The following is a 25,795-nucleotide window of genomic DNA, read 5'->3' on the forward strand; positions in this document are numbered from 1 at the left end:
ACACACACACACACACACACACACACACACACACACACACACACATATTTTAAACTTCAAAATCATTGACTGAGCCACTTTACTTTGTCCACTTCCCATCGTTATGAGTTGGTGGCTTCTCTAAATAAACTTTGTTGGAGCTATTGTAGTTACCTACAGTGACTTCTCATTTTATCCTTCAGCTTTGGTACTGATTTGGAGTATAGCTCTCACCAGTAGATAATCTGACTGTTCGTAGACACCTTAATAAGAAATGATTTATTTCTTCACTGAAAACTTGTTCTTTCTGTGAGGGGTGACTCAGTTTCACTCTGATCAATTTTGTAACCCACCATTGTTCCAGAGCACTGATAATGAAACCTAACCCATGTCCTAAGAGAGAGGTGATGGACTTAAGATGCAGAATGAGACATACCTTTTTTGGGTATGGCCAGTGGTGAATTTGTTTTTGCTTAACTATGTATATTTGTTACAAGGATTTTCTTTTTCTTTTCTTTTTCCTATTGTGGGTAGAAGTGTAAGGGAGAGAAAAACAAATGCTTGTTAATTGAAAAATATAGTCAGTTTCGCTTTATTTTATAAAGCCCTTAAATGTTTGTCATATACAGAGAGACTTCTAATTTTTAATAAGGAACAAATCTAACCTGTACAACCATAAGACTTCTGAGTGGTCCACATGCCTTTGGCCTCATTGTCTCTTTGTCCTGAACCATATTTTTCAATATGGTTCCTGCCAGCGTTTCCTGTGTGCACCATTCTATTGAAGTCACTTTATATCCAGGTGAATGTTGATTTGTTTTGCAATATCTTGGCAATTTCTTCATAGAATTTCACTTCTTCATTCTCAGCAATAGACGCTGCCACATAAGCTGCAATTTTCTTCACAGTGGTCTGTTTGCTTTTCTCTTTGTTGTTGGTGGTGTTTTTTTCTTTGCCAAATGCCCTTTTAAAAAAAAAAAGTATTATGAACTTGAAAAACATCAACAAGCATAAACATTTACATATAAAAATAACATTTAAAAAAGAAGATTGTATTTGAAACTGCTTCATTTTGGGACTCTCCAAAACTGTTATTTTAGAATAGAAGGGGACTACACAGGATTGCGAGTAGTGTCATTTTTCATATTTTACTGTGGTCAGAAAACTTAGTACTTAGTGCCTCCATTTCTGGTGATGAACCTTTCTCTATATGGTCTGGTCATCAGACAGAATTTCTAACTGTATTCCAAAGCTTTTTTAATTTAATAGAATATGTCAAAGTTTATGCTTTGCTTATGTAGCCTTCAAGAATCCAGGGATTCCATTTCAATTGAAGCATCATAGTAGCATTTGGGGTAACATTTACATGTATTAAATATGTAGGACCAAATATGTTTGCATGACAACATAATGGGTTCATATTGTAACCTCCTAAAGGGAAGGGATTATGCGTGGTTTTTGTGACCATCATTGTAAGTACCTACCAGTTAAATTTTTCTTTACCATTTAAAACAGAGAATCATGATAATAGTAATGGTATTTACAGCTTTTAATATGCTTATCATTTTTGCTCTTTTATATCCAAAACACTGTTAGTATTTCTAAGTTGTCCACTATAATAGTGAGGCAAGTTGGTCTTATGGTTTTGAGGTAGACCAACAATGAACAACTCAGTGATTTATTAATAAAAATTATATTTTACAATAGGATACTTTCCAGGAAGTCAGAAATTAGTTGCAATGCCAAATACCAATAAATATGTCAAATGTACTAGAAGATATCACATATATGTTGGGGTTGCTACTCTCTTTTACCCCCCCCACATCAAATATGTTCCCAAGACTTGCTGATTTTACCTTTATAGCATCTCTTGATTAGACGCTCTTCTCTCCTCTGACACTGCCATTACACTGGTACAGGCCCTCATCACCTCAAACCTGAACTATTACAATAGCCTGCTATTTGGTCTGCTGGCTACAAGGCTCTCCCTATTCCAGGTCATCTTCACAATACTTGCTACAGTGATTTCTCCAAAGCTCAAGTCAAACCATGTCATTCACCCCTTCAATATATTCCAGTGATTCCCTATCAACTCAGAAATCAAATAGAAAGTCCTGTTTTTTTGTGGCTGGCCCTTCATAATTAACCTTCCTCTACCTTTCTAGTCTTCCTACACCTTATACCATTCCACATCCTCCATAAAAGGAAGCTGAAAAGAGGGAAGGGGGAAACTCGACATAGGCGCACAATACTCAACAGAGAAAAATCCAAAGATGTCCAAAAGCAGTCCAGCTGGTAGAAAATAGGGAGAAGACTATTCTGGGGTCCCTCCTTACATGAAGGTTTTAGAGCTCCTGGCTCCAAATATCTAATAGATTACATACCACAGGTTCTCTATTTGCATTTTTCATTTGACCCAAAAAATAATAAAGATTGTATATTATTTGCTTTGTATTCCATTTTGTATTCACATGTTATAGTAACAGGTTCTAAAGTTTTGCTTCGATTTAGGTTAAATCAGGCATATAGTAGGCATTAAAATAAATGCTTATTGAATGATTGACAAAAAAAATTGAAGGAACCATTAGATGAAAATGTGTCTGCTTCTGTGAAGTAATGCAAATTTAACCCTTGAAGTGACCTACTCTATTTTTGTAGCCATTTGTCAGGGGAAGGAGAGAGAAAAAAAGTGGTTTACATGATTGATGGATGCGAATACAAATAAAAAGTGTCTTCCTCTAAGGAGCTTACAGTCTCGTAGGAAGGAAGAAAACACACAAAAGGAAGCAGAAAAGAGGGGTGATAAAAACTGGGCATAGGGACATGATTGAAAAGTTGAAAGACATCCAAAAGTAGTGCAGCTCGTGGAAAATCGGGAGAAAAGTGAAGGTTTTGAAACTTGTGGCTCCAAATATCTGACATCTTAGATTATACATCACAAGTTCACTATTTGCATTTTTTATCTCACCATTCAAACTATTGGTCAGATTGTCAGTGAAACATTCTGTTAATCGAGACCTTTGATGTGTTACAGCCAAAATATTTGAATCAAGCATTTTTCTTTGACAATTTGTTCTTTGTTATTATGAGATGATTAACCAAAGGAGCTTTTATGCTTTCAGATGTTAAATAAGATTAGAAAAACATGAACATCAACTTTTTTTTCTATTTTTATACAGTATTAATGATAAGAATCTTTCAAATTAGGAGTCTAGTCAGTTCTTACTTATTTTCTTCTTTTCAGAACTTGGTTTTCTTTTTTTTTTAAGTTTATGAAGATTGAATGAAAAACATTTTGACAGTGTCATAGCTGAAATATAAAATGGAACAAGAATAATAATTTTTACTGGAAAGTTCAGATATCCTTATGTAACCTATCTTAGAAGTTAGATTACATCTGGCCTGGAAGACGTGATGGTTCTTGTGTTTTAAGGGAGAAAAAAAAACTTTGGCAAAAATGAGAGCAATTAGATAGACTCTCAGTAAACACAGCTGATAACGAAAGGGGGTTTCCACTTTAAGTAAAGTAAAAGTAGCTTCAAAGAACTCTTTCACTCTCATCCTGTTTGAAAAGACTGGCACAACTACCTGGTGTCATTATAAGCCTTCCATTCAATTGGATAGACTTTAAGCTATCATTTTTTAAAGAAAATTGTATCAAATTATTATGATTCAAAGTGTTACCTTCTGTTGATAAGAAAAAGGAAAGTGATTCATTATCAGACATTTTCTGTATGTGCAAGGAGAGTTGCAAAATATGATTTTCCATAAGTTTAATTACCTTTGGGATTAATTACCTTTATCTGTTTTAATTAATAATCAACTCAAATTGCAATGAAGTAGTAATTCTTGTTTTATCAATACCAACATTATGTAGCAAGAATATATGTTATTATGTGCTTTTAAAATAATTTTCTTTATTTTTAAAGGAAGTCAGTGGTTAAATATGTTTTGTGTTAAAGAATACTAAAAGTCATTTCTGAAAAGAGACTCATGGAAAAGATTAATAGAAATAAAATATATTTTAAGGAACCTTAATAGTAACATGGTAGAGAAGAGTAATTTTAAAGAGATAAGCTTCAAATAAATTTCACTAACTTGAGTAATCCATCAAACTAAATAGACTTGTTCTGAAAGTTCAGTTTTACATTTAATTTCCAAACTTAAATCTATTTTTGGCATACAACCAGAAAACATTGAAGTCTTATGAAAATATAAATAAAGGCAGCAGGCCAAGATCAGAGAATTGGAAGAAAAAACACTACACTTTATGACACAGATAGTGAAGTTAAAAAAAAAATCCTGCTTTTAACTTCTATACCAGGCTAAAGTTTCATGACTTTAAAAATACTGAATCCCAGTGACCTGTGAGATAGTTTGGGGGGCAGACATGTTACCAACCCCCCAATCCCCCTAATTTCTAATTTAGCAAAGTATTTGGAGAAGGGAATTTTGGGAAGACAGAGGCACTGTAGGACCTAGAGAAGCCCATATTCCCCACAAGCACTTCAATAAAAATTCCCCAGAAAGAAAAATAGTAAAGAAAACCAAAGAGAAATCAGTATACACTCCTCCTTAGAGTTGGAGTGCACCAAAGTGGACAACACAGAAAGACTGCCAGGGTTCTGTGGAAGCTCAGGGTAATTGGAAGGCAAAGCCCCCAAGCAATATAGACCCAGAACAAGAGAAGGAGGCAATGCCAGATCACAGACCAGACATCCCTCAAGCAATTTATCTGATTGGAAGCCAGGACAAGAGCAGGGTCCACAAGCCCTTAGGTAGCACCTTGGCCAGGTACATGTGATACCTAGGTTGCCCTGAACCCCAGCAGTCCCAAAGAAGGTACAGCAGGAGAGAGGTACCTGGACAGGTACCCAGGCTCAGGACCACAGAGCCCAGTACCTAGCCCCAGGCAACAGAGGACCCTGGTGGCCTATGTGTAAACCAAAGCATGGAAAAAGTGACAGGGTGGCCCTGGAAGGCAAAGGACCTGGAATCTTATAGGAGACCTGTCACCAGCAGTCAGTAGGGCAGTAAACATGTATTAAGTGTCAACCATGTGCCAACTACTATGTTTCGTGCTGGGGATACAAAGACAGGCAAAGTACAGTCCCTGCTCTGGAGAATCTCCGAGTCTAATGGAGGAGACAACATGCCAACAAGTCTATTCAACAAAATCACCCACTTCTAGTTGGGGCTTGTCAGGTTCACAGGAAGGGATAGAGCCAACTCCAGGTTCAGAACTGTGTAAGGAGAAGGAGATAGAGAAGGAACCAAGGCCAAAACGTAATCTGAGCTACCAGCGGACTGAGCCAAAACCCAGGAATTCCTGAAGAAGGTGGGCTATGGTCTTAAGTACCATGTCCAAGACCAAATAGGGCCTACCCACACCATTCCAAGAGTTTAGAAGGGAGCAGAGACCTAATTCATGCACAAAATTCAAATGCAGAACTGAGACTAGAGACGGAAGTGACCAGAAGAAAACAATGAACACAATGAAGAAATACTATGGACTGAGTAGTAAATGGACCCAAGAAGTGAATGCAGAAGAAGAGGAGAGTAACTCCATGAGTCTGAGGAGAGTAACTCCATGAGTCTAAGGAGAGCATCAGAGAAGAAAAAACCACGAGTTTTTAAAACTACCTGGAAGAAATTAAAAAAAAAAAAGGAGGGACTATTGAAGGAATTATTAAAGGAAAGATGTTAAAGGAAATAACACTAGAGAGGCAAGCATGACAAAAAGAATGAATACCATAGAACTGGTGGTGGTAAGATTAACCCATAAATTGAGCTCCTTGAAAACTAGAATGGATTAAAGCAGAAAACAAATCCACAAGGCAATAAGAAATGTCAAAACAAAATCAAAAAATTGAGGGGGGAAAAAAACATAAGAAAATGTAGGGAATAAACATAATACAAAAACAACTGACTTAAAAAGCAGGTCAAAGGGAGAAAATCCAAGGATCACTGGACTACCTGAAAATCATGACTGAAAAAAGAGACTGATGATTTTTCCCCCAAGTCTCTCCATAGCTCTCATTTCTTCTCTATTATTTTCTCTTTTGTTTTGATTTCATTTATAATGGGATTTTTAACTCTTGAATCCTATCTTAGAAATTTCCATTGATCTTATAGAAAAGCTGTGTTTTCGTTTAAGTCTTCACTTTTAGGTATTTTGGAATTACTGTTCTCTTCAGGGCTTGTGTCTTGGCATCTTGGCTTCCTAACAGGGCTTTATCTTTTTTGGTTTTTGTGTAATCCTTCTTCCAAGTGTCTGCTCTGATTAGCCCAATGTTACTGACGTAACTCTGGGTTCTGGATGCAGACTCAGTGTTCCTGGTGCTGAATCCCTCCTCCAATGCCCAAACTGCTGGTGTGCTCCTATGACTTTAGTCCTTGATCCACTCTTGGCCTCCTCTAGCTGCTGCAGTAGCCCAGAGCACTAGGACGCCATTTTGGTGACCTCTCCTTGTTGTCTTGGACCTGAGCCCAAGTCTGAGTCTGCACTTTAGGCCTGGGAGTGGGGAGCAAGGTGTTGAATCTGTCATCAGCCTAGCATGGAACTCTGGGCATAGAGTCTATGAATGACTCTTTGTTGTTGTCCAGTCATTTCAGTCATGTCTGACTCTTTGAGAGTCCATTTGGGGTTTTCTTGGCAAAGATAACTGGAGTGGTTTGCCACTTCCTTCTTTAGCTCCTTTGACAGATGAGAAAACTGAGGCAAATAGAGTTAAGTGAGTTGCTCAGGGTCACACAGCTCATAAGTGTCTAGGCCAGATTTGAACTTAGGAAGATGAGTCTTCCTGACTCTAGGCCCAGCACTCTATCCACTGTGCCACCTAGCTCTGCCCAGCCTGTTCTACCTCTGTTTCAAAGTTTCTGCCTTGGCCTTTTCACTGTTGGTTGAATTTGTGATTTGAGGTTAGAAAGATGATACCACCTACGTAGTATATTCTTTGATTTCCCAATCACTAATTGTTCTACTATTAGAACTTAGTTCTACTATTAGAACTACTTACATCATTGTTGAGATAGTTGTACTTACTGGTTTTGCCAGCAGTTCTTTTCAAATAGAGAATTTTTTCATAGGTAATTTTGTTTTTGGATTTCTCAAAGCAGGGGATTGAGTTCAGTTATTTCTAATTCATCATTGTCTAGTATATTCCATTGATTGTCTTTTCTATTTTTTGACCAGCACCAAATGTTTAATAATGATTGCTGCTTTATAATACAGTTTGAAGTCAGGAAATGCTGCCTCCATAATGTTTTTATTATTTCCTTTGACATTCTAAAACTTTTATTCGTCTAAATGAATTATGTTGTTATTTTGTCTAATTCTATAAAGTATCTGTTTGGTAGTTTTATTGGTATAGCCCCAAATATGCAAAGAAATGTTTATAGTATTGTCACTTTTATCATGTTGGCGTGGTCTTGCCATTAGTACTGAATATTCCTCCAGGTATCAAGACATTCTTTATTTCCTTAAGACACATTTACAATTGTGGCCATATAGGTGAGAGTGGATAGAGGAGTGACCTCAGTGCTAGGAAAACTGGGGTTCAAGAAGTTCAAGCCTCTGACACATGCCAGTGTGTGACCCTAGGCAAGTCACTTAACCTCTTTGTTCCTTCTCTAATACTATAATTTACAGGAAAGGTGTTGGCCTATATTAGTAGAGGAATTTTCATTGCAGATGCTTCTTAGACTGATGAAAGCATATAGTCGAGTTCCTATTCTCATTTCTATTTGTGAAAGTATTGAATATAATTTGTAAATTGATTCCCAGATTTTTTAATGCATTTTGTGGTTATTTTGAATGGGAATTCTCTCTGTATTATTGATTCTTGAATTTTGTTAATATTTTCTAGAAATACTGTTTGTGGAATAATTGTGTAGCCTGAGACTTTACTGAAACTATTAATTGTCTTAATCTTTGTCTATTCCAAGGGATTTTCTAAGTAACATACTATACTATCAACAAATAGGAATATTTTTGGCTCCTCTTTATCTTCATCCCTTTAATTTCGTAGTTTTCTATTTTTTCTAGGACTGTGTCAAATAATAGTGAGGAAATCTTCTATTTCCTGTATATGTTTATACATAGTTTTTTGCATATTGTCTCTTTCTGTAGATTGGGAGCTCTTCAAGGGCAGGGACTGTCTTTTTTTGTATCCTCAGTGCTTATCATACTTGGCTAGAATATGGCTATTGACTGATTGACTAGAAAAAGGAAATATTTGTCTTATTCCTTTGTTTACTGGGTAAACAAAAAGATAATGACAGGCCAGAAAATTTGGCTGAATTTAATAATGATAATAATAATAATAGCTAACATTATTTAGCATGTGCCAGGCACTGTCCTAAGTGCTTTACAATTATCTCATTGCATCCTTAAAACAACTCTGGGAACTAGGTGCTATTATTATTATCATCCTCATTTTACCAATGAGACAACAGAGGCTGACAGAGTTTAAGTGACTTTCTCAGCATCACACAGCTAGTAAGTATCTGAGGCCAGATTTGTATTCAGGGTTTCATGACTCCAGGCCCAACAATTTATCCAAATATTGCATATGAGTTCAAAAAATCAACTTCATAAGTACAAGATAGGGGAAGCATGGCTTGACAGAAGTTTGTCTGAAAAAGATATGGGGAATACAATAGAGAACAAGGTCAATCTGAGTAAGCAGTGTGACATAACAGTCAAAAAACTAAGCAGTTTTAGCCTTCATTAAGAGAGGCATAGCAACCTGAGAAAAAGGAGGTGGTGTCTTGTTGTGTTCTGTCCTGGTCCAAACTCATCTGAAATTTTTTATTTAACTATTCTGTGTGTCAGAGTGAGAATCCAAAAGAGGGCAACCAGAATGGTGAAGGGCCCCATATTTATTCCATTTGAGGATTACGTGAAGCAATTGGGAATATTTATCCTGGGGAGAAGATTTCATGGAGATATGAGAGATGTTGTCAGATACAGTCTGTGACTTGGAAAATGAATTATCCCTGCTCTGCTTGGCGCCAGATGACAGACTGGAACAGTGGGTGGAAATTTCAGGGAGGACAATTTGAAGCTTGATGTAAACAACGGCTTCCTAATGAGCAGCCTCAGAAGGTGGTGGGTCTCCATTATTAAGAGGTCTTCAGGCAAAAGTTGGGTAAGCACTTGTTGGGTGTGTTAGAGAGGAAATTCCTTTTTAAGTATGGGATCAACTAAATGATCACAGGATTCCCTTCTTTATCCCTGGAATTCTGTGGCAGAATGATCTTCCAACTATGTAGGTATGATGATGTCCCAGTACTTCTCAAAAGACCAACCCTCAAAATAATTCATGGCCTACTGATTAAAGGCTACATTTCTTAGCCTGACATTCATAGTATTTCACACACTGGCTGCAATTTGGCTTTACTGGACATGTACTTTATGCTTCAGTCAAACTGAATTACTCACTACCCCCAAGACAAGCCTCATTCTTTTATTCCCTTGGTTTGTTTGCATTGTTTCTAAGCCTTGAAATGCTCTTCATCCCTTTTCACCTGTTGAAAATCTATTCAAACCTCAAGACCCACCTTAAATGCTACCTTTTCCTTCTCCCTGAACTTTTTTCTAACCACACCCCAGCTGAATATGATTTCTCCTTCATCTGATCTAATAATGTTTTGTGCCCTAACATATTATGCACTTATATTCTGATATTTGTTACATTTATCTATGCTTATCTTATTCTCTCTACTAGACTAATTTCCTTGAGGATCAGGGATTACTTTTTAAGCAATTTTGTCTCTCTTCTAATACCTAGAACAAGGCATTGTATATAATACACATTTAACAAATGTTCAGTAAGTAAATTAATGTCAGTTCATTTCAACTCCACAGACATTTATTGAGCAAGTATAAATCACTTGCTAGGACTTGACAGAAAGACAAAAATAAGTAAAATATGGTTTCTGACTGCAAAGAACTTACACTAACACTAATCACTACTCTACTGTAGACATAGGCATAGGCTATTGGGCTGAATCTATATTGATTCAATAATGTACTTAGAATATGTTTGAGTTGGGTTTTGTTTGTTTGGCCAAGTCTCTGTTACTTGTTTGTTTGCATGTTTTTTTTTGTCTCTTTCTCACAAAAGTAGAGTCTATATAGGGGAATGAATGCTATTTGTTTTAAATTACCAGTTAATTAGGTTATCTGGATAAACAAGTTTATTATCAACAAATTATATGAGCAGCAAATTCTAGGTCAATGACATCTCTCTTTTAATAGCTATTTTATTATTAAAATTTACCTTCACTTTGAAATCTTGGTGATTACATTCCCATAGTTAATCAGATAAGTGCTAGAAAGACAAAACTCTGTACTCTGTATATTTAGGCACACTGTGTGTTTTAAATTGGAATCAGGACTCTCCTGATTTCTCTACTACATATATCCTTGTGTGGGTATTATTTCTAGGCATAGTAATTAATATTTCTCTGAAAATTCTAGTTAATATTCAATACAATAATAGCAGACTTTGAAGAGTCCTACTGATTTATCAAAAGGACATAATTTACATCTTAAACGAAACTAGTTATGTTAAATAATTACTGCTGTGCCTTCAGGGTAGAGGAAGCACTTCAAGCCAACTTATACAAGGGTGTGAATTAAATGAAGCATTACTAGAGCTCTACTTGGCAGAAATAATAAGGGGTTGCAAAATAGGTTATGTTGTAGCATTTAATAATAAAATGCCAAAAGTACTCGACCCAAGCATACCCTTACTTTTTAATGATGTGAGATGAAAAAGATTACCAAATTTAATTTAATATTAACTATATAGCTCATTTATCTCTTTTTATAACTAATATAAATCTAAAATGTGTTTTTGATGAAAAGTGTTAGGTGAATATAAAATGCTGTTTACAGATGTCAAGCAGTTTTGAAGAGCAGTGTGCCCAAAGATAAATTGGAGGAACTACAGAAGGTAGGCTGTATCCTGGATGTGCTAAAACTTCCTCAGAGCAAGGCTAAGTAGATAATTCTTTTTTAAGATAAACTGAAGTTTCATGTATAATCTAGATCATATTGCTTGCCTTCTCTGGTTAAAATTCTGCATGTAATTGGGAAATATTTAATGAAATAAATAAAAAATATATCAAACTTTAAAAAAAAGATAAGCTGAAGCTTTCAAGTCAATATTCATATATCAAGAGAGGGAAAAGAAGTAATTTAAAGGAGGTCATAATAAATATTACTTATGTTACATTAAATAATATTTGTTATTTACTCATATAATGAAGGAATGTGCTATATTCATATCCTGACTGATGACAATGAATGTTTGTTTCATAAATGATTGGGATGTTTTATATATAAATATTAATTTATTTCTCTCTGGGCTTTATATTTTTTAAAAATGTCAGTATATAAAGATGATTATTTCATCCAATCACTTTCTACATTTACTTAAAGTATTTAGAAATTCCTAAATCCTTATATAAGTTTCTTTAGAATCATATTTTTTAATATTCATCTTCAATTCTTACCTGTCATAAACCATTAATTTTCTTCATCCTGTTCACTAGTGTAAATGCATGTCATTGTTCATGTTTTATTTCATACTAATTGGTTATGTTTGTTGTAGACGAGACATTAATTTTCTGTGGCTTCACATAATTTTTTTTTAAAACAACACATTAGACCCCATGTGCTAACAGTTCCACTGCCACAAAATAGACTTTGGTTATTCCTCCAGAAAATTCTTTTCCAGGCAGTGGCAAATTCTGAATATTCAGGAAAGGGAACAAATAATTATCCCTGTTGATTTATATATAATGTTGTCTCTTCATGATGATCGGTTACTGAAATTTGCTACAATATCAAGATAATCCTACATATTCAATGAATCAATCTAATTGCCCTTTATTGACAAAAAAAAATCTTTAATGAAACAAACAAGTAATTCTAAAAAAATATATTTTTTCTCAAACCATTTCAAAGTTGCATAGTAAATCATCTGTGTTCTTATAAATAATAACAGATTTTTACCTTTAGTTTTCATTAATGAGACTTGAAAATGGGACAGGAGAAAAATCCATTTTAAATTCAATAAGAAATCATCCAAACGTCTTCTATCAACCACTAAGCATTTGTTATGTGCTGTGTGCTACTTACTGTACTAGGTGTTGGTGACACAAAAAGAGAAAAAGTGAAACAATCCCAGCTCTTAGCATGCACATATAAAATTAAGTAAATAAAGAATAAAAATATACAGGATAATAGAAAATAAAAACAACATTAAATTCAAGGTCATTTGGGGGAGGCACTGGTAGTCATGGGTATCAGTAAATGCTTCACACAAGCAATGGTATTTAAATAGCATTCTGAAGATGTAAGGAGTGTTATGAGATTGATAAGAGTAAGGAATACATTTTAGGGCTTCTTCTAGCAGTGGATAGCTATTTGTTAAGAAGAGAGAGAAAAGGGCAATTTGACTGGATTGTAGAGTGAAGGAAAGGGGTAATGTCACGTAAGGCTAGAAAACTGGTTTGGGGCCAGGTTTTGAAGGGCTTCAAATGCCAGAGTAGTTCATCCTAGAGGCAACAGGGAGCCACTGGGGTTTATTGAGTAGGAGAGTGACCTAATCAGTCCTCCACTTAAGGAAAAACACTTTGGCCTTTTTGTGAAAAGTGGATTGAAGCAGGAAAGAGACTTAAAGCAGGAAGACTAATTAGGAAGCCAGTTTAAAATGTCAAGTGCTAGATGTGATGAGGGCCTCGATGGAGGTTTTGAGAAGGTATACAGAGAAGGAGTTGGTTGTGAGAGACGTTGTGAAGCTAGAAAGATTTGGTAACTGATTGGATACGTGGGGATATGGAACAGTGCAAGATGGAAGTTTATGGGTTATAAGGGTACAGTCCTGGGAGATGAGAAGAATGGAGGTATCCTCTTGAGATAGGGAAGTTTGGTAGAGGAGAGGGTTTGGGGGAAGATAATAAGTTCTGTTTACACATAGTAAATTTGAAATGTCTAGAACATCTATTAAATTTCTGCTATTGAGGAGTTCCTGAAATATCTTTAAAATAAATGCCTGAGGTGAAGCGGAGCCCACGTGGCACAGTAAAGGCGGGGACTCACCTGAGCTCTCCCACAAACTCCTCCAAATACCTTTAAATAACGACTCTAAACAAATCCTAGAGCAACAGAACCCACAAAAAGACAGAGCGTAGTAATGTTCCAGCCCAAGTCAGCTTAGAGAGTCAGCAGGAAAGGTCTGTTGCACCAGGGAGAGAGAGGAGTACAGTACAGCACTGGCCGCACCAGCACAGACCAGGCCCCAGCAAACCAGGAACAGGCCTAGCGGTGACTGAATCAGTGGCGGCAGCGGCAATTTCCAGACCTCTCAGCCCACAGACAGTAAGGGAATCAAGCAGTAAGTCCAAAGGAGATTTACAGGGATCCCTTTGCTGACACCAAGGGAAAGACTCTTTTGCATTTCCTATACTTGAATCTGAGTAGCAGTCCTGGGTTTTGATCCCAGCGTAATGAGGAACACTAGCACAGCAGAGCTTGTGGACACAGGGGAGTGGAGATCTTCGTTATAGTTCCAGGGTTGAAAAAGAGTACTTGTGGTTGCTCACAAACCAGTGCATAGAACAGGAGAGTAATAAATACACTTCTCCCTAAATCGTACCACATTGGAAGAGCCAAAAACTTACAAGTCCCAAGAATTGCTTCTGAAAATAGCTGCACAAAAAAACCTGAAACTTTAGACAGTGCCCCCTCCATTTGGGAAGCAGAATCCCACTTTAGCATAGAATTAAAAATCAAGAAATAGCCTGGAAAATTAGCAAACAAGAAAAAAAAAATTCTGACCATAGAAAGTTACTGTTGTAACAGGGAAGATTAAAACACACACTCAGAAGACAACAAAGTCAAAATTCCTGGATCTAGGGTCTCAGACTAAAATATGAATTGGTCTCAGGCCATAGAAGAGCTCAAAACAGATTTTAAAAATCAAATAAGAGAAGTAGAGGAAAATTTGGGACAAGAAATGAGAGTGATGCAAGAAAATCATGAAAAGAGGGCTTGGTAAGGGAGGCGCATACACACATAAAAAAAAAATACTGAAGAAAGTAACACCTTAACAAAAAACAGAATAGGCCAAATGGTAGAAGAGGCACAAAAATCCAATGAAGAGAATTCAGTGCCTTGAAAAACAGAATTGGCCACATGGAAAAGGAGATACAAAAGCTCACTGAAGATTGGAAAAATTGGAAAAAGATATACAAAAATTCGCTAAAGAGAACTCGTTAAAAAGTAGAATTGGCCAAATGGAAAAGGAGGTACGAAAGCTCATTGAAGAAAGTAATTCCTTAAAAGTTAGAATTAGGAAAAAGGAGGCTAATGACTTTATGAAACATCATAAAATAAAAATCAAAAGAATAGGGAAAAAAAGAAGAAAATGTGAAATACATTATTGGAAAAACCACTGACCTGGAAAATAGATCCAGGAGAGATAATTTAAGAATTAATGAACTATCTGAGAGCCATGATAAAAAAAGAAATGATCTTTCAAGAAATTAGCAAGAAAAACTGCCCTGATATTCTACAACCAGAGGGTAAAATAGAAATTGAAAGAATCCATGTTTCACTTCATAAAAGAGATCCCAAAATGAAAACTCCTAGGAATATTATAGCCAAATTCCAGAGCTCCGAGGTCAGGAAGAAAATACTGCAAGCAGCCAAAAAGAAACAATTCAAATATCATGGAGTCACAGTCAGGATAACACAAGATTTAGCAGCTATCTCATTAAAGACTTGGAGGGCTTGGAGTATAATATTCTGGAGAGCAAAAGAGCTAGGATTATAAACAAGAATCACCTACCCAGCAGAACCGAGTATAAGCCTTCAGGGGAAAAAAATGGATATTCAGTGAAATAGAGGACTTTCAGGCATTCCTGATGAAAAGACTAGAGCTGAATAGAAAATTTGACTTTCAAATACAGAGTGCAAAAGGAACATAAGAAGGTAAATGGGAAAGAGAAATCATAAGGGATTCGAGGTTAAACTGTTTGTATTCCTAAGTGGGAAAATGATATTTATAACTCCTAAAAATGTTCCCATTATTAGGGCAGTTAGAAGGAGTATACATATATAGAAAGTAGAGGTGTGAGTTGAATGTAATGGTGTGATTATCTAAAAAAAAAAATTAAGGGATGAGAAAGAAGAATGCACTGGGAGAAGGGGAAAAGAAGAGGTAGAATGGGCCTCTGACATAAAAGAGGCCTAAAAGAGATTTTACAGTGGAGGGAAAAATGGGGAAACAGGGAAGGGGGCACATGAACCATTCTCTTATTGGAATTGGCTCAAAGAGGGAATAATATACATAACTCAGTTCGGTGTAGAAATCTGCCTTACCATACAGGAAGGTAGGAAGGGATAAGAGAAGGGGACAGGAGGAGGGGGAAAGTGGGAGAAGCGATAGAAGGGAGAGCAGTTTGGAGAAGGTAAAAGTCAGATGCAAAACACTTGAAATGGGCAGGGTAAAAGGAGAAAGAGAGTAGGATAAACAGGAAGGAAAATAATATGAAAGGAAGTACATAGTTGGTAATTATTACTGGGAAAAAAATTATGATGAGTTTCTCTGATACAGCCTTCATTTCTCAAACATATAGAAAACTGAGTCAAATTTGTAGAAATAAGAGCCATTGTTCAGGTGATAAATGACCAAAGAATATGAACAGCCAGTTTTCAAAGCAATAAAAGCTATCTATAGTCACATGAAAAAAAAATGTTCTAAATCACTATTGATGAGAGAAATGCAAATTAAAATAACTCTGAAAATAACTCATACCTATCAGATTAGCTAATATGACAGGAAAGGAAAATGACAAATGTTAGAGAGAATGTGGGAAAATTAAAACACTAATTTACTATTGGTGAGGTTGCATACTGATTCAACAATTCTGAAGAGCAATTTAGAACTATGCCCAAAGGGCTATAAAGCTATGCATACCCTTCGACAAAGCAATACCATTACTATGTTTGTATCCCAAAGAGATTAAAAAGCAAAACGGGAAAGGACGTATGTGTACAAAAATATTTATAGCAGCTCTTTTGGTGGTGGCAAAGAATTGGAAACTGTGGGGATGCCCATCAATTAGGGAATGGCTGAACAGGTTGTTGTATATGATTGTGATGGAATACTATTGTGTTTTAAGAAATGATAAACAGGATGCTCTCAGAAAAACATGGAAAGATTTATATGAACTGATCAAAGTGAAATGAGCAGAACCAGGAGAACATTGTACACAGTAACAGCAATATTGTATGGTGATCTGCTATGAATAACTTAGCTAGTCTCGGCAACACAATGATCCAAGACAGTTCTGTAGGACTTATGATGGAAGGTGCTGTCCATCTCCAGAGTAGGAACTGGTAGAGCCTGAATGCAGATCAAAGATATTTTTTCTTTATTTTTCTTGAGGGTTTTTTTGTTTGTGTTTTCTTTCATAGAATGACTTGCATGGAAATGTGTTTTGCATGACTAAACATGTATAACCTATGTCAAATTGCTTGACTTCTCTGTGGAGGGGGAGGGGAGGGAGGGAGAGAATTTGGAACTCAAAATTTGAAAAAAATGATAAAAGTGTTTTTACACATAATTGGGGGAAAATAAAATATTAAATAAGATTTAAAAAAGAAATGCCTTCAGAATAATGTCGTTCATAAGATGCTTCTCATCTAGAGGATTTCACCTTTTATAGAAACTACTCTTTTATTTGAACTTTGTACAGGAGATGCTCTATGATACTGTCAAAGACCCTTAGTGAGTCCTTGCTTAGTGACTGCTTGTTTAAATAGGTCAAGTTGGAGCTGATATAGCTACACCCAGTTTATTCTCATCCTTATCCTTTCTCCTAATTTGGTGTTAATTTTTATCTTGGCTTTAATTGATGAACTAGCCATACCTAGTCATCTCATTCCGAAATTACTTTCACATTTGTTGCTAGTATTTTCCTGCCTGTTAAGATGTAGTCACTATTACTTTATGTGATAATGTTCAATATCTTCTGATTTTCTTATTAAATAAACTATTCATTATATTCAGGTTTGAGATATCTTTCATTTCTTAATCCTGAATCATATTTTCCAGTATAGATTTCTCTTTTTTAACATCAAAGAAACTGACTTTGAAGATACATTGATTTGATTTGACAGATCTTATCAGATTATTCAGAAATTTTTCCTATATCTTCACCATCTGTTAGAGATATTGTGTAAGTTACATTTATCCTCATAGTTGCCCATATAAGCACTCAATTCAGTCAGTCAGTAAGCATTTATTAAGTATTTACTATGTGCCAGGCACTGTGCTAAGTGCTAAGACAGCCCCTGTTCTCAAGGCGCTCACAATCTAATGGGGGAGACAACATGTGAACACCTACATATGGACAAGATATACACAGAATGAATAAACTGAAGATGCTTGCATTAACAAATAACAACGATTGTCCATTGACAAAACTTGTATTCCACAAACATAATCTTTAGGAACAAGTGATCACCTCCATGTAACAGTGAAGCATTGACGTAGTATCTCTATGGAAGAAGATACTTCTGTATCTAGCACAGTTAGTAATAAACTACCATGAATAATAAAATATGTAAGGAAATAAAATAGAAAGAGAAATCTCATTCCGCATAACTACAAAATGCATAAAATAACTGTGAATCAATCTACTGAAGCACTGAAAGTACTGGTATGTCTTCAATTACAGTGTGTTCTTAAAGAAATAAAGAACAATTTAAATAGCTGGAAGTATATTCGTGCCAGCATAATAAAAATGACAATACTGTCAAAGTTAACTTACAGTTTAAATGTCATTCCAATCAAATTTTCAAAGAGAACTCACAGAAATAATAAGAAAATTCATTTAGAAAAACAAAAGTTTTTAAATATCCAAGGAAATAATGAAAAGAAGTAGGAATGAAAGGGGCATAGCACTTCTAGACCTCAAACTACATTATAAAGCAGTAGTCATCAAAATCATCTGACACTGGTTAAGAGAGAGCCAAAGAAAGAGACACACACAGGGCGCTGAAACAGACTAGACAAGGAAGAGTCAGAAACAGTAAAACTCAATGACCTAGTATTTGATAATCTGGTGTTAATGACCTAGAAAAAATCTTACTATTTGAGAGAAAAACTGGACAGCAGTCTGGCAGAATTAGGTGTAGACCAACACTTCATACCATGTTTCACAACACATTCTAAATGTAGACATAATTTTTAAAATATCAAAGATCATACTATGAAAAAAAATAGAAGAGAAGCTGATCATATCCCTCTCACAGCTTTGGGTAGGAGATGTATTCTTAACTAAATGAGAGACAGTGATCATTACAAAGATAGAGAGCTTTGATTTCATGAAATAGAAAAGCTTCTGTACAAACAAAATTAATGCACCTAGAATAAGAAGGGAAGCAGTTAAAAATATATATATATATATGATCAAAATCTATTCCCCAAAAGAAAAACAATAAAGAAATAAAAGCAAACAAACAGGGATGGATGGGATGTTCAGGGAGGACTAGCGCCTCTGGTGTGAAAGCTTGCTGAGCTCTTTTCAGGGCAGCTCATCCACCTTCAGTATCCACCTGATTCACCCAACTCTCACTTGTGTCTCCGAGAAGCTGTAGCATGTGCAGTGGCCACAGCCGAGTAAAACTGTCTCAACAGACAGACTAAACCAGGATGAGGGTAACCAGTAGGCCTCAAAGCTTGTTTGTGAGTTAGAGAGATGTCTGCCTCAAGCATGTGAAGACTTTTCTGGGTGGAATGGGCAAATGAGAACAGTTTGTTCCAGCAGCTATGAAGGCAGCTGAAGCAGGTGCTGTGGAACACCTACAGCTTGGTCAGGCCTTGAAGACACCACGGTCATCCACTGCATTCTGGGCCATTACCAGTCATACTGACTTTTGCCCTGCTACTGGACTTTGATGACTCTGGAAGAGAGTGAGGCTGACAACTGCTCAGCTTTGCCTCACTTGGATCCAATTCACGTGCAAGTCAAGCCATCACCTATAATGTCATTGGTCCTCTTTGAAAATGAAGGATGAACAACAAAAACAAACAGTTCTCCAAAGGATAATTACAAACTATTAACAACCATATGAAAAAATGCTCCAAATCACTAATAAGAGAAATAAAAATCAAAATAATTCTGAGGTCCCACATCATACAAAATGTTCATGACAAAAGATAGAAATAGTTAATATTAGTAGGGTTGTGGGAAGAAAGGTATTACAGATGGTATTGCATTGTTGGTGAAACTGTCAATCAGTATAACCAATTTTGGAAAGCAATTTAGAATTATGGAAAAAATAAATATGGTAAAATTATAAAGAATAAACATGGCTCGAAAGAAGAGAAGTGAGAATATATTCTTGCATCATCTCTTGGCAGAGATGGGAGGTCCACAAATATTGTACATGGCACATATTTTCACACTTTTTTGATGTATTGATCAGTTATGCTGATTTTTCCATTTTACTTTTTTTCTATTTTTGTTTTTTTTTTAAATACTATTTGTTATATGGCATGGCTCTATGGGAGAGGAAGGGAATAATGGGGGAAATTTTGGTAATGGAAAAAATAACTAAAAATGTTTATAAAAACTTACTTAACAAAACATAATAATTACTAGAAGAATTAAATCCTGAATCAAATGTAAATGCAATCTGATTTTGTAGTTCCAGATATTCCAGTATTTTAAAAAACATATTAGGCTTGTAATTCATTCTTTCCAGCATTTAATATGTTTTATCTGAAGTATATTAGATCTATCTAAATTACCTCTTTAAAAATCAGCTTCAGAATTGTTTATTCTGCTGATTTAAATGCACATTTATAGTAGGTAAATGTGATTGTAAAAATGTTTGTTTAGATATAGAGAGCAATGAGTCTGGAAATTCCCATATGTTTATATATACAATAAAGTGTATTATCTGAAGTGGTCATGTGAGTCATGTAACACTCATACACAGAGCAGTTATTGTACTGCAGATCTTCATAAAATGCCACTTAATATAGTTCAAATTTATAGAGTGTTGTGTGTTGCCATGGAGAAAATACAGGCTTAGGATTCAGACAACATGAATTTGAATCTTGCCACTGCCTTATATTACTTATGGGCCTTTGAGCAAGTCAGCTGACTTAAAATGAGGGAGCTATACCAGATGAACTTGAAGGTCCCTTACAGCTCCAAATCCATGATTCTGTTATATAATAGTTTAATGTACGTATGTATTGAATCATAAGATTTGGACATGGAGGTAATATAGTTGAAATAGTTCTGGATTTGGAGTCACATGACCTTGTTTAAGTCCTGATTCTGCAACTTAACTTCCATGTTTTGGAACAAGTCACTTAACCCTTCCAGGTCTGTTCCTCATAGATATCAAAAATTGATAGAACAAAATAAAAAGACCAAAAACATAGAAGAAAGTGTAAGGTATCTCATATCAAAAATAACTGATGTGGAAAACAGATTGAGGGATGATCTAAAATTTATTGGACTTCCTGAAATCTTAGACCGTAAAATATATGAATATTAAGATTTAAGAAATCATGAATAAAAATTGCCTGGGCCTGTTAAAATCAAAGGGCAAAGGGAAAATAGAAAGAATTCACTGGTTACATCTTTATCAAGAAACTCCAAGATTAAGATTCCTAGGAATACCAAAGCCAAAGTCCAGAACTTCAGGGTCAAAGAAAAAAAAATGCAAGTAGCCAGGAAGAAAAGAGTTTAAGTATCTAAGAACCGCGGTCAGGCTCACATAAGACCTGAAAACTACAACCGTTAAGGAATAGAGAATTTGGAATATATTATTTTAGAAGACAAAGGAGAGATGCTTACAACCAAGAATGACTGCCTGGCAAAATTTAGTATAATCTTGTACAGCAAAAAAAAAAAAAAAAAAAGGATTTTTTAATTAAATAAGGGATTTTCTAATATTCCTGATGAAGAGACCAGAAATGAGAAGACATTTTGAAATTCAAATACAGGAGTCAGAAGAAACAAAAAAGGTAAATGCTTTTGAACATTTGGAAGGAGATCTGTTTTAATGAAGTGTTTTTATTCTGGTAGAAGAAGAAGAAACAAGTGTGTCTTCAAAACTCTAATGACTTTAAGAGTCATAGATGGAGTAATAAGACATACAGCCTGGGAAAGGTATTGTTAGACATTGGTAATCTTAAGAAAATAAAGGAAAGGAAAGGAAAAAAAGGAATCAGGGAGGGGGAAGAAGAGGGATAAGGAAGGTGAAACTTATAATTTTACATCAGTGTGCTTTAGAAAAAAAAAAAGCCTATATAAATGTGCAGAAAGGGTAAGTGGAGCAGGCTCCTTATAAATGCCACTTTCATTTGAACTGGAAAAAGGAGATTTGAACACATAACACATACACACAGAGAGAGAGAGAGAGAGATAGTTTTGTATAGAAGTATATTAAACTTAACAGGAAATGAGAGGGGAACAGAGAGAGAGGAGTTAGGAAATAAAAAGGAAGGTAACTTCAGGGAGGGATTAGTCATGAACAAAAACCTCCAGCTTTAAAGAGTGAAGCCTAAAGTGGGGATTAAAAGGATTAAAAGTAAGAAACTATGATCAGGACTCAGTAAGGGGAAGGAACAAAGACCTAGTGGTCCAGAAGCAGAGCAAATTAATTATGGATCATTGCTGTTGGGACAAACTGCTTTCTTGCCACCCCTTTTTTTTTTTCCCTAAAGAGTGGCATGGAGGCCAAATTGAGGAATAAGATGGAAGGAGATACACAATCGTGACTGTATACATGAATAGAATGAAGTCATATATAAAATGGAGAGAATCCAAGAACAGGTTATTTGCAGGAAATACAGAATTAAAATAAGAGACTGTGCAAACGTTATTAAACTTCAAGTGAATTCACAAAATAAGACATAGCAAACATGATCTCAGAGATCATGAGTCATGATTTTGTTAATCTGGAGATTAAACGAGAAACCAAATTATGTTTAAATAACCATTAGCAATGAATTAATATCAATGCTTAATAAACATGCATGAAATGGTATAACAATTACTTACGAAAATGTTATATATTTATAGGAATAGACAATAAAACTAAATCGGGGATTTCAAGGTAATCTTCTCAGTTGTAGATGAATCTAACCAAAAGATAATCAAAGCAGAAGTTAAGGACCTGAATAGACTTGTTAAAATTTATAATAGGTATCTGGTGAATAATGAATAGGAGCAAAATAGAGTTTCCATATTTCTATACTGTGTGAGTGGCACCTTTACCTTCAGAGAAAGAAAACTATAGACCAACATCCCTAATGAGTATTGATATGAAATTTTTAAATAAAATATTAGCAAAGAGACTATAGTAACACATCAAAAATTTGTATATTTATGTATATTATTTTGAATATTTGACAATGAGTAGTATTTATACCAGGCATACAAAGTAGCTTCAGTATTAAGAAAACTAAAAATATAATAGGCTGTATTAACCACTAAAATATCAATATTATTTTATTAGATCAATAGAATCAAGAAAAACTTTTGACAAAATACAACACTCATTTCTGATAATTTAGAAAAAAAAACACTAAAAAACTTAGGAATCAATGACCTTTCCTATATAAGGTAAAAAGTATGTGTCCAAAACCAAGAGCCAGCTTAATATATAATAGAGAATCACTGGAGAGCTTTCCAATAAGATCAGGGTAAGAAGAAGAGTGGGCATTATTTCTACCAGTATTTTACATATTGCTGGAAATGCTAACTATAGAAATCTCTCTCACACGCACATCATCATCATCATCATCATCATCATCAAAGAAATTGGAGTAAGCAAAGTAGAATCAAAAAACAAGGTGTTCTATATAGAGTACTCTATGGGTTCAACTGAACAGTTCACTGAAACAATGATGTCAGCAAAATAGGACACAAAATAAATCCATATAAATCATCACTCTTTTTATATATCATTATCAAAAACCAGCAATAGGACATGGGAAGAAAAAATTTCATTTAAAAGGATTTTAGCTTATATAAAATATTTAGGAATTGACCTACCAAGACATACACTATGAATAAAACTACAAAACATGTTTTACAGAAGTAAAAGCAAACCTGAAAAGTAGAGAAAAATAAATTGCTAGTATTTGGGTCATGTCAATGTAATAAAAATTACAATGCTACCTAAATTAATTACTCATTGTTATACCAATCAATCTGCCAAAGGATTTAGAGAGTTTGGAGAAAAAAAATTCATCTGAATGAACAAAGGATTAAAATTCTCAAAGGAAATAATGGGAAAGAAGTGGGCCTAGCATTACCAGATCTCAGACTTTTCTATGAAGTAGTAATCATCAAAACAGTTCTGCACTGGCTAAAAAATAGAAAAGTCAATCAATGTCACCAACTAGGTACATAATACAGTCAAGTCAACAAGCGTTTATTAAGAACCTTCTATATGCAAGACACTGTGCTCAGCACTGGGAATACAAAGAAAAGTTAAAAAAAAAAAAAGAAAAGAAAAGAAAAGAAAGGCCCAATTAAAAGAGGGGCAGAGTACTAGAACATGCTGCTACTAGAAGTCTGAGTGAAAATTTGTAAGAACACCAGCTAAGGGAAGTGAAGGGAGGGGCACAAAAAAGGAGACTGGGGTCACCAAAGACTATTTTTTCCCTCAGTTTTGCCTATATTTGCCATACTTAGAGTCAAAGAAGCTGCCCCCATACATGCTTCCTAGGCAGAAAAATAAAATGCCAGTTGCAACCTTTGTATCTTATTTTTTGGTGGCAGTAGCTGTGTGTCAAAATAATTCATTCAATCTGGAACCAGAAGGCTTTTGATCATTAAGTCAACTATACGTTTGGGCTTTAACTGTATGTTATTGAGCTTTAAGCATATTTCAGGAAGTATTGGGAAGAAGGTACACTTGATTTTAAGACCTAATTTGTTCTTCTCTGAGTAACCTAATGGTTTCCCTGACATTAGTTAAGCTGTTATTCTTGCATTTTTAGGTTTAGTCAGTTTGGGATCTGCATTGTTGGCAGCATATGATGTCACAGAATTTACTGGTAATGTTTTCTGGAAATGAATATCTGTCACTTGCTGAAAGTGTTAACTTAAGAGGCAAATTAGACTCAGGACAAATTCTTGTGGTAATGACAGGGACCTAAGAGATAATGCTGACTTATATTTTCCAAAATTTTAACTGTTTTCTGGAAACATTTTCCTTGAATATAAGGTACATGAAAATGTGCTATATACTCCTCAGTGCTGTTGCTGGAAGATTTATCATTTTCTGGGTTGTTCTTAATCAGCAAACTCATTTAAAAGTCACAGACCAAAGATGATGAGAAATATGGAAACTGGAAAGGGTCTATATGCTGTGACTAGTCATTTTTTTAATCATGTAAAAGACAACTGCATCGTAAATGGTTAATAAATGAAATTTCGAACAACCTCTTAGTCCTCTTATATTAGAGACAGACTTTTTTTTTTTTAAATCAAATTATCACTGCTAATTGATAGGTACCTAATCTCTTGTTGTGACAGAACTATTAAGACTGTTTCTGGAGAAGCCTAGTCATTAAAAAACCAGTCCACTGCAAATCCCCCTATTTATTTATTTTATTTCAGATATGCAAACAAGTATAACAAAAGATATCATAAAATACAGTTGGCCCAATTTTCATAGGTTAAACTAAGCTAGAAGTCTGAACACTAGTTATAGTAATGATCTCTCACAAGGATAGTATGCATCAAGGCACTTAATAACTTGCCTGTACTTCAGTTTTCTCATTTGTTAAAAATAGAGATGATGGCTTCCTGAGAATCTGTATCACAGAGATAGGCTGAGTCTCGAAGAATGTTTGTAAAGTACTCTGATTTTTTAAGATAATCCCTCTGATGATATGATTATTATGAATAAATATATATTAGGTAAATGCAATTAAATCTTTAACAGTATTTTGCTATTAAATTTTACTGTGAAGCGAGATCTTCATTGGTGAAGATTATCAAGTTGTTTTGAAGTTTATTGGGGGGGAAAGAGTGAAGATTATTCAAGTTGTTTTGAGGTTTATTGGTGGGGGGAGAAAGGGAGTCAATATCAACAATATTCAATTGTATTTTTGCTTGTGTTTCTTTCTCTATTTTTCTCTCCATTTCCTTCTCCTAGACTTTGAATTTAATAAGTCTCATCATGATTATTTTCTTGCCTTCATTAATAAGGGGGTAGGAGGAAGATTTGATATTATAGCACTTGAAAACCTACTGCTAAAGGCAGGATATGTATAAATGCAAAGTATTAATGGTAAAGCAGACTAAAGCAATTTTTACTATATGCACAACTTTCAAAGGAGGGAAAAACCACAGTACACAAGAATGAGTATGCTGTAAGTGTTTAAAAGCAGCAGGTTTAGAATTAGAGAAGCTACCAACCCTTGTGACTGATATCTTTGTCTCTAGGGTTCAGCCTCTTAATCTACAAAAATGAAGGGTTAGTCTATCACAGAATCAAAAATCTCTTGAGTTGGAAGAGACCTCAGAAACAATTTACTCTAACCCTTACCTGAACAAGAATCTCTTCTGCTTTGTGCCCAAGAAATATCATCCAGGCTTTGGTTCAGTATATCCAGAGAAGGGGAATCCTACTACTTCCCAAGACAGCCAAATCCATTTTTAGAAAGCTCTAATTGTTATGGCATTTTTAAGACCTTATATTCTTCATGAATTGAATTAAATGCATGAAATTAATATCTGACCTCAA

At 35.1% G+C, this 25,795-nt stretch overlaps 1 protein-coding gene and 1 long non-coding RNA gene across 7 annotated transcripts in view; one reads left to right on the forward strand and one right to left on the reverse strand.

Annotated features, from left to right (window-relative positions):
- The window catches only part of AHI1 (Abelson helper integration site 1), a 250,985-nt gene that overhangs the window by 121,851 nt on the left and 103,339 nt on the right, over positions 1-25,795 (forward strand). The gene's annotated exons all lie outside the window — the stretch shown is intronic.
- Positions 604-25,795, reverse strand: part of LOC114034891 — a 205,095-nt gene continuing 179,903 nt past the window's right edge. The window contains exon 3 of the long non-coding RNA XR_003568153.1: positions 604-943. This is a non-coding gene — a long non-coding RNA (uncharacterized LOC114034891). The remainder of the gene's footprint in view (positions 944-25,795) is intronic.

This window comes from Vombatus ursinus, unplaced genomic scaffold (genome assembly GCF_900497805.2).
Source record: "Vombatus ursinus unplaced genomic scaffold, bare-nosed wombat genome assembly UNPS02009132.1, whole genome shotgun sequence".
NCBI classification, from domain to species: domain Eukaryota; kingdom Metazoa; phylum Chordata; class Mammalia; order Diprotodontia; family Vombatidae; genus Vombatus; species Vombatus ursinus.